This window comes from Primulina huaijiensis, chromosome 7 (genome assembly GCF_012295235.1).
Source record: "Primulina huaijiensis isolate GDHJ02 chromosome 7, ASM1229523v2, whole genome shotgun sequence".
NCBI lineage: Eukaryota > Viridiplantae > Streptophyta > Magnoliopsida > Lamiales > Gesneriaceae > Primulina > Primulina huaijiensis.
This window is the reverse complement of record NC_133312.1, coordinates 7,655,656-7,673,021: the sequence shown is the minus strand read 5'-3', so window position 1 is coordinate 7,673,021 and position 17,366 is coordinate 7,655,656. Positions and strand designations below refer to the sequence as shown.

The window sequence follows — 17,366 nt, the reverse complement described above, 5'->3', positions numbered from 1 at the left end:
ATTTAAAAAATTAAACTAAACAAAAAATTTAATTAAAGTATAAAATTTTAATTATATATATATTTATTAAATTATAATTAAATTTATGTTATAGGAAATAATGTATATAATTTATTTATATTAAGTTAAATTAATGATTTTAAAATTAGATATTATTACATTAGTAATATTATTTTTACTTGTTAACAATTTTCATATAACGAAAAAAATTGTCCTCCGACCTTAAAAAAATATTTACTTGTTAAAAAAAATTTCATACTTGTTAACTTAAAATTTTTACACACCCAAAAAATTCTAAATATCAAATTCAAGCAATAAATGTGTGATATTAGGAGTCGTTCTACTAATATTTTCAATAAGAAGCTGCATTTGGAAAAATACACTTTCATGAACCTCGTGAAATTATTTTGTATTTGGAAAAATACACTTTCATGAACCTCGTGAAATTATTTTAATAAGTATAAGGAAAACATTTTTACTCAGTGGCATATAAAATTCTTAACCATAAATCACGAATTCATTTATTTGAGAAATGTAAAACCTACAAAAAGTATGAGGATCATATGCTATTTTCTTAAATGAGATCCCACTTAAGTAAAACAATATTTAAGATAGTTACAAAATAATGGAAATAACTAAAAAAAATATTGAAGCAAAGCAAATAAATTGACAAATGAAAAAGTATTCTGAATCTCTGATAAAACAACTTTGCATAGTTTATAGACAAAAATTGTTCATACATTTTGAGCATTAATTAAATTCAACTAATGGTATTATACCTTGAAAAAGAAAGACAACAATTCAAGAATATGTGTTAGATATATCTCCATTGAAATCCATGGCTTCAAGTTAATATTGGAGATGGTCAACTGATGCCTACATTAAACAAGAATACATATCATAATAAACATTTTCACCTTATAAGAATGAAATTTTTTTTGCTTAAAATTTTGACACACCAAAAAAATTATATATATCATTTAAGTTCATACCGTCAATAATTCGGTGAAATTGAATTGACTCCCAGCTGCTTGAACATATGCATGAGGTACCGACGGTACTGAATAAGATATAGGCAATTCATCATGGTTTTCATTGTCCTACAATGATCGTAAAAAAATAATTTAGGCAATTTTGGTTTCCACAAACTGTCAATAGTAATAAATATATTTACCTTGAATTTCGGATTTGTTTTTCTTCGTTTTGATTGAAATTCTACCCAACTCTTCAATCGTTTTGATTTTTTCACACCAATTCTTTTCTTGAATCCTTTTGCTTGTACCATGGAAGGTTCTATTGATGATATCCTGGCACAATCATTGTTTTCTTAGCTGACTTTTGTCAGACGCATTTCCATGACCTGCTTGGTTAGATCACACACCGAATTATGCACCAGATAAAAAGTTGACGGGTGGACGGATGCCTTGGTCGCCAGCCTTACGAGTATCATACAAAGTTTTCTATATCGTTCCGTACTTTATAGTTTAGGATCTTCTTTGACTTCGTTGCCCATATAATCGTGTACCACTCCACTCCTAGCTTTTCTCGTCCACCTATTCAAGATATAATGCTCTGGAAGTATTTTGACATCCATGACATCATATACTTTCACAGCATGACAACACAATAAACCAGTCATCTCAAATTATCGGCAACTATATGAAATCATCTTGGTGCTAGGATTAAATGTCACTCTCCATTCTCCATCCTTGTTGATTTGCCCAACAACATATTCAAATAATGGTTGGGTTTCATTTTTATATTTTATGTAAGTAGCTACAAACAAAACAAACTCCATTTGAAATAAATTAAAGACCGTGGGGGTATAAATCTCAGAAAGTTGACGCAACATAGGAGAACTCTCTAGCTTTAATCTCAGTAATTTTTGGCGTGCCTCAAATTCAGACCTTAGCTCATTGTATCGTTTGTTCTATAAGACCTGTTCGAAATGCTTAAAAAATTGCATTATGTCTAAGTCGGGCTTCATACAAATCTTGATATCAGAATTGATGCTTTCACTAAGTTGTGTGCTCCTCATACCAAGCGTAAAAGCCTTCTTTGTGTAACAAGCTGCCCATTTCTCTTTTATACTATAAGTGGATTGTAGCCATGTGTTTTCATGAATATTATATTGTGTTAGTAAGACAATCCATGCCTCCTCAAACTGGGTCTCATCATCAATACCATACATGCACCTCTTAAAATAAGTTAAGAAATGAGAACCATCCTTCATCAAGTTTCCCAAGTGCTTGATGCCATTTTACATTAAGTGCCATGTGCAAAATCCATGGAATATATCAGGCATCACCTCCTTCAAAGCCTTTGCCATAGCTTGATCTTGGTCTGTGAAGATAGTGAGAGGTCTTTTTTGCTTGTGTGCTTTTAAAAATGTTTCAAACAACCATTTAAATGATGCTGCAGTCTCATCATACAAAAGTGCTGCACCAAAAATCACCGATCCTCTATGATGATGGAAACCTGAGAAGATAGCAAGTGGTCGGTGTGCACGGTTCGTACAATATGTGGTATCGAGTGACACAACATCACCAAAGTATTCATAGTCAATTAGCATTCTTGCATCGGCCCAAAAAACATTAGTTATCTGTTCCTCCACATCCATCTGATTAGCATGGTAAAATGATGAATTTTTAGATAATTGTTGTTGAAATTATCGCATCAGACAACCAACTTCCCCATATACCATATTTCTTTGTCTTTTGGATCGAATATAGTTTTTAGCATCCAAAATGGTATAACCGAGACCATCTCTTCCTCCTGCATGTTCACTCATCAATTGAAAAGTCGATTTCTATTTAAGTCCAACATCGACTGCCAAATCAATCTCATAGGCTTGAACTTCTGTAACATTACGTTGGGAAGCCAACATGTGAACTGTCTCTTGAAGATGAAGCGGGTGATTATGCTCTTCGATAAATTCAGTAACTTTATACTTACCATCGTCAAATGTCACTCCCAATCTTACTTTACAATTTTTTCGAATCTCAACCCGAGGATTGAGTGTCAAAGAATCTCTTTTGTCTTGTTTACGAACGCCCTCCTTGCAACAAACATATTTATATGAAGTTCCAAAGCCAGTGTTCTTGTTCTTGTTAAAATAATGCTTCCTAACTCCAAATCCAGTTTTTCCACCATATTCAACCCAATACTTCCAAGTCTCATCTAAGCTGTCAAATTTCATACCAATCTTAGGTTTGAATTCAATATCTGAACCACAATCCATCAAGAAACTCTGCTGATCAATTAGATTTTTGTATTTATACATGAACAATATTACAAAACAAATTTTGGTTGAGCTGAGCGCTTCTACAGATATGAACAAATCCAATTAACATATGCGTGAAAAATGGTGCGAAATAATTTTTAACATCTTATGCAAAAATGAGAAATAAAAATATATAAAATCGATTTTGTTGCAAGTTAAATATTTGAACTTGAATCCACAACGTGAATGTATAAGAACTATGCAAAAATATAGTGTCATGTATTTATAATATTTTAGCATAATGATTAAAATGCATAAAATTGCCAGACTGCCACCTCACAGCAAGACACAAATCTCTACCTGCTCAAACATAAATAAAGTGAATATAAAGATCATTCCACGTTTTTCTAAGTTAAGTATTCATAAAAGGTTGCCAATTGCATCAATCTTACTTTAGTGCGGGTCAACTCATACTGTTTGCTTCCACTTTCTCAGGTTTTCTTTTCAAATGTTACATAACATTCGTGTAACTTTGACAAAGATTAAGCAACACAAAATTTTCCATTAACATAAACATCCAAGATCATCCAAGTTTTAGGCACAATAATTCATTTCCTCAGTAAACTGATCCATAAAAAAGAACTATCAAAACAAATGCAACTGATACAACACAAAATTAAAACGTAAAAAATTTAAAACCTTCATTATCTACTTTGACCAAAAAAACTGAGACAACATCAAGAAAAAATTGGAAACTAAAACAAAAATAAAAATTGGAAACTAACCCTTGACGAAACCAGAACTTGCATTGGAAGCAGAAGAACCTTTTAATTCTTACAATATTTTGAAGCATGTCAGTAGTGTCAAGTGCGGAATCTTACAGGATGTATCGGCACAGTTGTTTGTGGAGGGAGTTGATGGCGGTTTGTGGAGGGGACAAACGAAACAATGTGAAATGGAGGAAAACGAAGTGAAAAAAGAGGGAAATTTGGGCTCATGGGAAACGAAGTGAAATGGAGAGAAAAAAGATGGAAATTTGGGCTCATGTTTTTCGAAGCCCAATTGAAACCAAAAAAAAAAATAGATGCTACGTCGTTTGATTGCACAGTACACAGTGCTGTTGGACCATGCACAGCAGAGGATCTGGTCCCAACATAAGGTGGGTTGCGGGTTAGGCTAGCTAGCCTACAAAAAATAAAAATAAATAAATAATATTATAATTAATTAAAATTTTCATTTCATAAATAAATAAATATTTATAAAAATATCAATAAAATTTATAATTAATGATTTCACACGTCTACAATTTATACAAAGTAATTAATAAAAAAATTCATAACTTTTATTAAAAATATATTGTTGGAATATTTCATGTTCGCAATCTTGATTTTGATGTCAGCAAAACTTGTTATTTTGTTTCTAATGATTTATCAAAGTGCGCAGGAAACTATAATTGATCAGGCTTCGAACTGATCAGTTATCCGAGCCAAAACTGAAGCTTTCGAGAAGCAAACTGAAAGTGCCAACTGATTGCCCAAACTGAATCAGTCCAAACTAAAGTATCAAAGACCAGTTCAATTGATTGTCCAGCTGATAGGCAGTTCAGCAGAAGACCTTCAAAAGCTCGGCCAGCTGATGAAGTGCTCAACTGATGAAGAGCCCAGCTGACCAGTTCAACTGAAAGAGTGAAATCAGTTCAACTGACGAGTCAACTGATTTCACCAACCCAACAAAAGATCAGTTCAGATGACCAGTTAGGAGCATCAGTTAGGAATCAATCAGTTGCAGATCAAGACAAGCATAACTAAGTGGATTCCAGCTACGCACAACGATACAAAAGCAACTGTACGATCAAGGTACAATAATGGACGTTGCAGCAACACTTAATGTGGGGACCCGGACGCTAATTCATTTCTTAATCATCTTTAGGAATAATTGGATCAATTAAATAAGCTGGGTCTAATTTTTTTTTTTTTTTTTTTACAATTGCGGAACATAACATAATCAATCTGATATAAACATTAAAGCTAAAAGTACAAGTCTTGTATAAACTACATTTACATCAAACTAGGGTTCAACCAATACATCTCAAGTGTCAAAACCAAATCTATTTCTGGGCCCGCATCTCCACGCTAATCTTGATCTCTCATCCTCTTCTCGACCCTGATCATGTCCCATACGTTGTCATGCACACATACAGACACAACAACAGCTGGATAACTCCGGTGAGAATATAATTCCCATTATAAAAAACGTATACTTGCATTTCATATAAAAGCACATAAGAAAGCATAAACATTTATCAAATGGAACTGTACCTGGTAACAACTCAATGCTGAAATCTAACTCCCGAACTGGAGGCAAACCCGTAATTTCATCTGGGAAGACATCAGCAAACTCACAGACCACTGGCAAGTCTGCCAAGGACGGGCTCGATTTCAGTACATCTACTGAATACACAAGGAATCTCTCTGCTCCTTTCTGTAATAATCGAGTCATAGATAACGCAGATATCAAAAGAATTCTAGCTCTAGAACCCTTACCGTAGAATTTCCACTCATCAGCCATATCTGGTCTGAATCTCACCCTCTTCTGGAAACAATCTACGGTAGCTCTGTACTTGGTCAGCATATCAATACCAATAATACAATCAAAATCAGACAACCCAAGTACAATACATTTAAAATTCTTGGAATAAATCAGAATATCATCAATGAATATAATTACAAAATCATCAAGGTACTTCTGAAATACACGGTTCATCAGACCCAAAATACAGCTGGAGCATTTGTTAACCCAAACGGCATGACTATAAATTCATAATGGCCATACCTCGTTCTGAAAGCTGTCTTCGAGATATCAGAATCTCTGACTCTCAGCTAATGATATCCAGATCTCAGATCGATCTTGGAATACACAGAAGAACCCTGCAACTGATCAAATAAATCATTGATACGAGGCAAAGGGTATTTATTCTTTACCGTAGCCTTGTTCAGTTTCCGGTAGTCAATGCAGAGTCTCATTGAACCGTCTTTCTTTCTGATCATGTCCCACCTGTAGTCATGCACACATACAGACACAAAAACAGCCAGATAACTCCGGTGAGAATATAATTCCCAGTATAAACAACGTATACTGGCATTTCATATAAAAGCAGCACATAAGAAAGCATAAACAGTTAGCAAATAACATGTAACACATCTGAAAGACATGAATTGATATCAACCATAAGTCAAACTGTTGACGCTTAATCTCTGACTCGACTCTTATCTAATCTAGGGATCCCGGTTTCCAGACGTTGGCATATTATATCGAATCTCAGCAATATGGGTCGATCTACTCCTAAGCAACATCGATATAAACCAAACATCCAGTGTCTTGGCACCTCTACCAAAGACTTGGCACCTCTGCAAATGACTAGGCACATCTGCCCAAGACTCAATACATGCTATGCTATAAATCAATAGACTAAGCATATCAATCTCATGAATTACAAACATCAATGCAATAAAATAAAGTATGTGGTTTTGGGAAAACTCAAGTCAAATCTAACTCGAGTCAGAACTTTCCGATTTAACATTGATTTATACCTTTATTTCTGTCAGTCTGACGAAATCGAAGTCTTGAAGTCGAAGCTGTCACTACTCAATCTTGCAATGAAAATCGAATATACAATATCACCATTCCATTCAAAAAAAATTTCAATCTTATCAACTTCTGACGGCATAACAGTGAAATGTCGAAATACCGGCAATGCAAAATCAGTATATACCAATCTCAATATCTCATAATCAATCAATAACATAAACTGATACCAAATCTGGATAATCTAATCAAATCAAATCTGAAAAATCATAACAATTTCATATGGTGTCTATTCTTGGATATGTTTTTGATTATATGATGTCTAAATTCTCATACATAATATAGATCAAATCATGATTCCCCCAACAACATATTTTTGCATCATACCAAAACATAAGAAAACTTACGTCTTTGTGAAGCCTTTGACGAGAGGAACACCAAAAATAAACTCGGATTGAAATTCGGATCACTGGATGTTGAAAAAGCAGAATTCTAGTCTTCAAAGGAAACTTCAAAATCTCCTATGGCTCCTCTCGTTTCTTTCCTTGCATCTGAAGTGTAACGAAGATTTTACACATTATATATGCATGGCAAGGACGTGTGGCTTAATCCTTGTGATGCACGTCTCGGCATATGCGCGACCTTCCTTGGCGCATATGCACGAGACCTACTGTCTCGGCGCAACAATTTTCTTCTGCCCGCGCATATGCGCGCCCTTGTCCCGCGCATATGCGCGAGACCTACTGTCTCGGCATACAGCAACTCGCGCATATGCACGCCTCATTTCCGCGCATATGCGCGAGACCTTCTGGTCTCACACTTCTTCCCTTGCACATGCTCGCGCATATGATCGAGACCTTCTGTCCTCGCACATACAAGATCACATGCCAACTCAACTCATGTCTCGGAGTGGTCCGTCTATAATCGTAACAATTCAGAATCATTAATTTTAGATTAACAGAATCAAATCTCGGGCATTACACTTAAAGACAAAATGTTCCAGCATAGATGTCGGAAAAATAGAGACACAAATTTCAAGGAACACATTTAAACTGCAACAGATACAATTATTGAATCTCACTGTACGATCAGCTTCCCGCCTATAAATAGAAGATCAGTGAAGACCAAGATACAAGTGCAGAAAAACAAGATAGGGCACTCTTAATTCATATCAGCTTATAGAGAAGCAATCAACCCAGTTGTGAGGGAACACTTCAACGTGTTATCAGCTTAGTTTAGAAGCTCTATTTCCCTCAATGTGTGAGAACACCTTCGTGTGCTATTCATTGTTCAGTTCTCACACACGCACACATAATCACTCACAAATACAGAGAGTTGAGCTTATCGAATAGTTGAGTGAGTCTTGCACAAAGACAATAAACTTGTGTATGTAGTCTTTGACACACAGACGGTAAACAAGTGTTGACTGAAAGGTGCTTCCTTCAGTCTAGACTAGAAGTTCAGTTAAGGCAGTAGAGTAAGTCCTAAGCTGAGTGGGTTTGTACAAGAGTTTTTATAAATCAAAGTCTTCTAGTATATCATTCCTGAAGAGGTAGAAGGGGTGACGTAGGAGCAGTTGAAGTCTCCGAACATCCATAAATATATCTTGTGTATTTAACTGTTTAACTATTATTTTCTAATTGATTTGGTCAGTTAGAGCATCCGTCAGTTCATTTTTCACCACAACTGAACTGATATATGCCATAACTGATCTCGTATAATTTTCAATTATTCAGTTGCATAATATTTAAAACCAATCAGTTCTTCTTAACGAAATATTACTTCGAGTGTTTTCCGCTTGATATTAATCAAAATCGATTTAATTAATCGGAGTAAACATTCTTAGAACAAGAGCTATTGAATCTCATGGAGAATATTGTGTTTGAAGCACCTTCAAAAGTGCCCGAACCGATCATTCACACACACACACACACACACACACACACATATATATATATATATCACCATAAATCTATAATGTAAAAAGAGTTTTTTTTATTTTCTTTCCAGACTCGCTGGGCAACCCAAGCCTGCCCCGGGCTGGCTCGCCTAGTCCCTCGATCTGCGTGGGTTGGCCTATCTAGGCCCGCATTCAAATATGTTGAAAAAGTTTCAAAACAACTCACTTAAATTGTGTGGTGGGGCGGATCGACCGGTCCCAAATTTACGATTGTAGTCAAAACTACTAGTAGAAACCCTAATGGGATTTTACATCATCTATGGACTTTATAAATATGACATTACATGTCAAATTTGCACACGACATTTTATCTCTCTTCTAAACTTGACCATTTGGCCACCTCAGTTTTAACCAGGAAATAGGATGACCACCTCACAACCACCACACGTCGACTCCGTGCCATGGCCGGATTGTCGCTGCTTTCCCTCCATTGATTCTTGGCGCAAATTTTATCTAGATTTATAGTGGGATATAAAAAAGGAACATAACTTGCAATCGTGGACCTAATTATTGTAGATTGAAGAACGACGCAGTCAATTGATTGTTCGTAGAGATATACAAGAAGAGTTGTTTCTACTTAAAATCCAGAACAGTTGGAGGCAAGTGTTAAACTCTAAAAGTAACATTCCATAAACCCATATGAATGGATTTAGAACCATATGATGCCCAATAAATTTTTGAATTCTGACGTGTTTTGGGTGCGAGAAAACGATACACCAACAGTAAAATCGGAGCATAGATTCTCAAATCATATGGTTCAAGTTGTTTATTTTTAAAATCTTGTTGATTTATTTGTTTCTAACCGCATAAGATTTTTTCCAGAAAAATTGTGTCGTCTATGAAAATTGATTTCAGAAAAAAAAATGTTGCTACTCAAAACAGTTTTGGGTAACATGTGTGGGAATCCGCTGCACAATTGGGTAGCGGAGACTGCCTAGTATAGTTATAAAAAAACAAAATTTTAAATCCGCAGTCCTGCCCGTGACTGGGTGATAGTCGCAACTGTTGTCGCTGAAAATTTGACTGATTTAACCTTCAAATTATTATTTTAATAAAATTGTGAAATTTTCTTATAAATTAAAAAATTAAAATGTGATTTTAACTATTTATGGTAAAAATGTGTTTTTACAAGAAAATTAATTATTAATAACTTAATTATAAATTAAATAAAAGTGTTGATTTATTTTTAATTATAGTTGTTAGTGAAAAATTTGCAAGATACGCGATTTGATGATAATATGTGATATTATGTTTTTATATAATATGAGATATTATAAAGTATAAGGATGATTGAGACTCATGATCATTGTGTTAGGTATATGTTAGGATATTTTACAATGTTATAAATTTTAATTATGTGATAATTATTAAAGTGAGCATGTTTGTGGCCCTATTTCATCCCTTACATTTTTATCTCAATGTGTCATGAAAATTAATTTAAATATTATATTTAGTAGGAGATCAAGATTGGAAGATGTCGTGCTCAGGTTATCAAGAGTTTTGAAAATTGAAGACATGTAAAATACTGCATTTGCATCCCTATATTTAACTAGGTTTTTTGACTTAGATCTGTGTTTGGATCTCATGGATCAAATAGCTCTCGGTGGTCGATCATCATTTATGTATTATTTATTATGTATTAGATGTATTTTACTTTTTTCTTGTTTTTTATCAACAAAGGTTGCATGATGAATATTACCTGCGATCATTTTCTGTCTCATATTATTGGAGAGGCCTGGAATCCGGAAATTTGTGACTTTCACCGAAATACTTGATGTGAATTGGGTGGAAATCTCATGATTTCGGCTCATATTATTCGCAGATCTCATGCGACTGTCCATTGCCATTCAACATTAATGAGACAGGCTCGACACGAGAAGATAAATGTCGTAATATTATTGAGCTCTTATCGAACGTGAAACAAATTACACGGGATTGTATGAGTTGCAATCGGGCTCTATTTTTTGGGAATTGTGAGTAACTGATATTATTCGAGATCATGGTTTGTTGATTGGACATCGCGTATTCACTAAGAAAATACAATTTATCATCTTCATCAAAAGGTGGTGAAAATGTCATATAGTGGGAGGTATTTCATAAAATTAAATATTATATTTTATGTCTTATAAAATAATTTAAATAGTCGGTAACATTTATTATGTTTCCATTTTTAGTATATTTGTGATGTCGTCACATAATTCATTATGTGTTATTTTCAATCAACACAAGCTAATCGGACATAATTATCACGATTGGATGAGGAATCTAAAAATGGTTCTGAACTCAGAAAAGATAGCATACGTTCACTAAGGCTCCTCCAAAAGAGGCTGCTGCCAATGCTAGTGTTGAGGAACTAGCAAAGATTGTCAAATGGTGTAACAATGACTTGAAAGCAAAGAGCTATATTTTTGCTGAGGCAATTCGAGGATACAGTAAAATCTACTGAAATTTATTCACACCTGCAAAAGTAGTATGGTGTACAAACATGTCCCTTGAGGCATGCTGCTTTCAAGGAGCTCATGACTATACGTATGCGAGATGGGGCTTCGGTCCATGCATGTGGTATAAAGATGATCGGGCTCATTAAAAAGCTAATGGGCCTGGACATGGCCATTCCGAGCAAGTTGTCTATGGACATATAACTGTTGTCACTCCCTTCTTCATTTGACTGGTTTGTGGTGAAATTTAACATGAATAAAATAGAAGCTAGTCTTGAAGAGCTAGTTAATATGCTTACTACTTACTAGGCAACTATAAAAAAAGGAAAAAATTGTTTTTTTAATGGGCTCAACGTCAGTGATTAAAAACAAACCCATATGATAAGGAAATGAAGCGTTTGCCTCTTATAATAAAAAAAGCCCAACAAGAGACAAGCTCGTAAGACTACTAAAGGTCCCACAAAGTCCGGTAAGTTGAAAAAGTTTGTTTATCCAGCCCAAAAGAGTTCTATAACTGGTATGTTCTATATTGAAATAAATGTCTCAATTAAATATTCTTCTTGGAGATTAGATATTGGATGTCGATCTACTCTCTACAATGATTTGCAGGTGATGAAAAGAAGCAAGAGTGAAACGTCCACTACTCGTTTTTCTTTAAAATATACTAGAATTTTTTTTTCTTTCTAATTCATTCGACCGAAATACTAAGCATTTAAGATATGAATATTTTGCACTATTTAAAAGTAAACTACCAACTATTATTTGAAAATCCAAAAGAAAGTAATTCAAAGCATAAAGTCGTAAAATGTCAACCAACCTAAATTAACATTATTTTAAAAATAAACTTAACTTTAACAACTTCTCATAACCTCTCAAAAGCATCATAAGTCATATAATTTTTAAAGTAAACATAAATCATAAACATAGTTTTATTCGCGAAAAACTAGCAGCGATCCTCAGGTTATGTGCACATTCAGTCCAGCTAGTTCAACTATGAAGACCTCCATTATTATCCAGCTCACCTGCATCGATCACACCTAGTGAGTCTATTGATTCAACAAACCTTAACCATGATAACAAGTAATACATATACAATCATATGCAACAGTGAAAATACTTTTAATAAAATAGCTTTTCATGAACATGCATGACAGGATCGGTTAGGGGGAAAATCGTTGAGCTACAATAGCTCGGTTCTTGAAATAATGAACACCGATGAATTAAATCGAGTTTGGTGTTCAAATCAAGCGGAAGACACTCGAAATAATCCTTTGTAGAAACCGATTAAATATTTCGTAAAGTATTTAAAATATATGCAAGTTGAAAGAGTAAAAATATTTTACTTGAAGCATTTTATCAAACATTTGATATGCAATATTTTGGTATTTGAAGAACACATAAAATGCTTCAACAATACATCTTAAAAATTATGCATCTTAAAAATTATGAAAATGATAAGAAAATGCAATAAACAAATAGACACAAATTTTTTTATGGATGTTCGGAGACTTCAAATTCTCTTACGTCACTCCTTCTTCCCCTTGGGAAGGATTCACTAGAAGAATTTGATTTATACAACTCTTTGTACAAATCCACTCAGCTTAGAACTTACACTACTGTCTAACTGAACTCCTAGCACTCAAGATTGAAGGCAGCACCTCACAATCAGCATAATGTTTAATGTCTCATATGCAAAGACTACATACACAAGTTTATTGTCTTTGTGCAAGACTCTCTCAACTAATGTTTGAAGTTCAACTCTCTTGTATATGTGTGAGTGATTGTGTGTGATGAATTTTTCCTTTACAGTGTACATCTCAAATATATCCTCATACAAGGGTTTGTGCTCTTAACTAGATGATTTTTTCATGCTAATTGTCCATACTTTGAATCCTCTTCAAAAGATCTTTTTTGATCTTCTAGATGTTGTATTTATAGGCTCCAACAACGATATATATGCTAGACACAAGAATATGACCGTTTGGAAAGTTTTTGTACTATTTTTGAAATTGCAACGGTCAAATTCGCCTTGCTGAACATTTTCCCAATTGGTAAACTCTAGTCAACTGGTTCAGTTCAACTGGTCTGGTTCAGTTCAACTAGTTTGGTTCAGTTCAGCTGGTCAGCAGCTGGTTCAGTTGGTCAACTGTTGGTTCAGTTCAGTTGGTCAGCAGCTGGTCCAGTTCAGTTGGTCTAGTTAAGTTTAATTTCAGCTGGTGTGTTGAAATCAGCCTAGTTGACAGTTTGTTCAGAATCATTAGCTTTATCGTCATTTATCCGCATCTTAAGCTTCGATTCAGACTTTGACTTATGAAGATGATTTCTAGATCATCGTCTTATCTTTTAACGCATACTGAATTGCTTCATTCCAATAACCGATCTGAGAGATATGACCACAATACCGCAATTGCTCATACCCAACTGATTGTTGTTTTCGTGCAATCAGCTCGGTAATTCAGCGATCAGTTAGATCTTGATAAATTCAGATTTTGCTCAACAGACGTGAAATACAACTTGCTTCAAATTGAGTTTTCTGATCATTCAAGTTGGTGAATTGTCATTTGAATCATCCAACTGAGAGATATCATCAAAATACCTAAGCTTGCTAGAAATTCAGTTTGTCCAGAATTCAGTTTCAGCCTGCTTCTTGTTTTAATAACTTCACATTTGAGTAAATATGTTAGAAACACAATAATAAGTTTTGTTAACATCAAAATCAAGATTGCAAACATGAAATGTTCCAACAATACATAAACTTAAACATTTTTCCTTTCATCATATCATATCATATTTCCTTTCATCATATACGTATACGTTTTCCTTCATTGAATTTGGATCGTTAATTGTGTCTTTCGTATCAACTGAAGGCCGATGAATCCATCTATGTGTAGCCACAGTACTGGACAGCGGGGACATCATCGACACTCTCACCTGTCAACTTAGCCTTTGTCTATCATATCATCATATCATGTCGATGAAAATACGATCATCGGGCTCCCTTTGGGGCATTCTCCCGTAAACGAGCTCTTTCTGGGACCTTTTCCCTCACGATATCTCCAATCATATCATCATATTAGTCACAATCAATTCACCTCTTTCAACTTTTCATATTTTCATCACTTATAAAAATTTGTGCATATATAAATCATTTTTCTTTTAAACCAAGCATGCAACACGTCTTTTAGCATTAACGTTCCATCATAAAATTTCATAAACATATAAAATAAACGTTTTAACATGTATTACAGCATTCAGGGCACTGTCAGGGAGTCTAAAAAATTTTAGGTGCAAAATGACCGTTTTACCCCTAGACGCTTAATTTTCCATAATTATCCCTAAACCTTGAAACGACGTACCAAATCATTCCAAACTTAACCTATTACCTTAAAACACTCCTTAAATATCCCTTAGGCTTAAAATTTAGCTTTTTGATAATTTCCTTGATCCGTTTTTAAATTTAGACGTACATCCCGGTTTTGACTCGTATTGATTTGAAACTTAACCAAACTTGAACCAAAGCTTAATAACACTTAACTAAACCGTGTTCAACCCAAATCAAGCCAATCAAGACCCTCGATCAGGCCTAGAACAGCTACTGAATACTTGCCCCTTTTTTCGAAAACCCTAATTTGATCACCAATAATTCCTTCGACCTAACCCCCAAGCGAGTGGACCAGACCCCGACCAACCCTCCTAGGACCTATACCGAGGCTCTCAAGACCTTCTTAGACCAGCCCTTACGAGCCATGCACGAGGACGTGCATGGTTCGTCCTATATCTCACGGTAGCGGTTAGGTGAAGCCCGAGCCATGCGTCCTCCTTGACCAGCCACACCCTAGCCTATCTAGGACCATGACTAGATCCTATTAGGCCCCTTAGACACGTCCCTACAGCAGCTAAGAACTGTGTCCTCCTAGGAAGCCAAGTTCGAAATCCTAGCCCATAGAATTCAAAATTTTCATTCTTATTCCTTCAGTATCTTTTCCATCCTTCAAGCATGCTCCTAAGGGTCCTTAAACATGTGTAAAAACATCCCTTCTGACCCTACCATGACAGCTTCTTTGTGCATCATTAGGAAGAGTTTTAAAAAAAACTCTACTTTTATGCATGTATAGCCATAAAAACGAAAATATATAAAGTGTGTCATGTTTTTCATGCAATCATGTATCAAATACATAATATGGTGTGATATATGAGAAAAAAGAGACTAAGGCGTGCCTTTGCGTTTATTACGCATGATAACATTTTGCGATGCGAGGACATCGACGAGGAGAAGACACTATATTGATTTTCCTTCAAAACCGTGACCTCTCCCTTCAATATCTCTCGTGTGTGCGTGTGCCCTTGCTGCTAGGAGGAGTCCTTGTGTGTGAGGGCTGGTGTGCGTGAGTCGTGAGGGTTTGGGAGTGGGTTTAGGGCTTTTTATTTTAATTAAAGCTCATAGTATAGGCTTAGGCCCATTAAGTCCATTAATTAATATTTAAAATATTTTGTTTAGGAAAATTTTTGAAAATATTAACCGAGTTCTCGAAAAATTCATATTTTCGTCAAAAATTGAATACCGTTTAAAAATACGACTCGGCATGTAAAAACACCTCAAAAACCCCATTTTCGAAAATTTCATTTAAAATACACCAAACATGAAACCATTAAAAATAATCATTTAATAAAATATTTTCTCTTATATGGTTCCCGGTCTCCATTCCTCGATCGCATCTCGAATAATCTTTAAAACAAAGTTTTTATGCATTCTAGTAGAAACTACATTTTAAACATGTAAACATGCCTACCATAATCAATTTATGCAATTAAAACAATTTAATTAAAATACATAAGAAATTTGATAACTTGCATACATGTGCTTCACGTGGACGTTCAAATTTTCGGGACGTTACAAAGAGGCTTAGTGATGGTAAGACCTTCTTAAGGATGGACAATGGAGCTAAAGTACCTACAAATGCCATTGGAGATATCTACTTAATATTGAACAATAATTTTATGTAATTTTTTATATATGCTTTATATGTCCTTGATTTAGTTAAAAACATTGTTTCTATTTTTATGCTTGATAAAGATGAATTTTCTTGTTCTTTTGCTAAATGCGTTTGCAATATTTATAAGAATGGATATTTAATTGGAACTGACGAATTAGAAAACGAATTCTACAACTTAAAAATAAAAAAAAATTCCATTTAACAATATCCAATTTATCATGATTTCAACAACAAAATTCTACAACTTAAAAATAAAAAATATTCCGTTTAACAATGTCCAATTTAACATGATTTCAACAACAAAAAAACAAGATAATCTTAATCAAGCACAATTATAACTCGATATACTATTAAATATTTATCAAAGAAGCATGCACAAACTAGTGGAAGATGACATGTTTGATTTGTCATATATAAACTCTCTTAATATATTTGAGTCATGTCTGGAAAGAAAAATGATCAAGGTCCCATATAGACATGCGCCCACTAAGTGTTAGCATGAAACATGTGCATTCTTGTTTCATTACTTTTACTGATTACTACTCGAGGTATGAGTATATGTATTTGATGAAATAAAAATCTGAATCATTTGAAAGGTTCAAAGAATTTAGAGCTGAAGTACATAAACAATTTGGAAAAAATATTAAAACACTTCGATCTGATCGAGGTGGAGAATACTTTAATAATGAATTTCAAGACTATCTTAAACATAATGAGATTATCCCACAGTGAACTCTTCCCGCCACATCAGAGTTGATTGATGTTTTAGAATTTTGTAATCGAACATTAATGGATATATTTCTATCTATGATGAGATTCATTGAATTTTCGCCGCCACCCTTTTGGGAATATGCGCTTAAAACCACAGAAATATTGTTGAACAATGTCCGTAAAAAAGAAGTGAACAAAACACCATTTGAGATATGGATGGAGAGGCCTCCCAAATATTCTTATCTTAGAATATGGGGATGCCTTACTTATGTGAAGCAGACATAGAAAGAAAAATTAGATAATAAATCAGTTTTGTGCTACTTTGTAGGATATTCAAATAATTCAGTTGGATATTACTTCTATTATACTAAAGCAACAAAAATGTTTGTTTCAAAGATTGTCACCTTCTTAGAGAAAGAGTTTTATGGATAGAAAATGTGAAATGATAGAACTTG

At 34.3% G+C, this 17,366-nt stretch overlaps 1 long non-coding RNA gene across 1 annotated transcript; it reads right to left on the bottom strand.

The window, feature by feature from the left end:
• Positions 1 to 699: 699 nt before the first annotated feature.
• LOC140981483 (uncharacterized) lies at positions 700 to 3,629 on the bottom strand. Its single transcript, XR_012176087.1, has 3 exons — positions 1,175 to 3,629; positions 993 to 1,060; positions 700 to 876 (listed from the first exon to the last, which is right to left on the bottom strand). It is a non-coding gene; the product is annotated as an uncharacterized lncRNA (long non-coding RNA).
• Between the last annotated feature and the right edge of the window lie 13,737 nt (positions 3,630 to 17,366).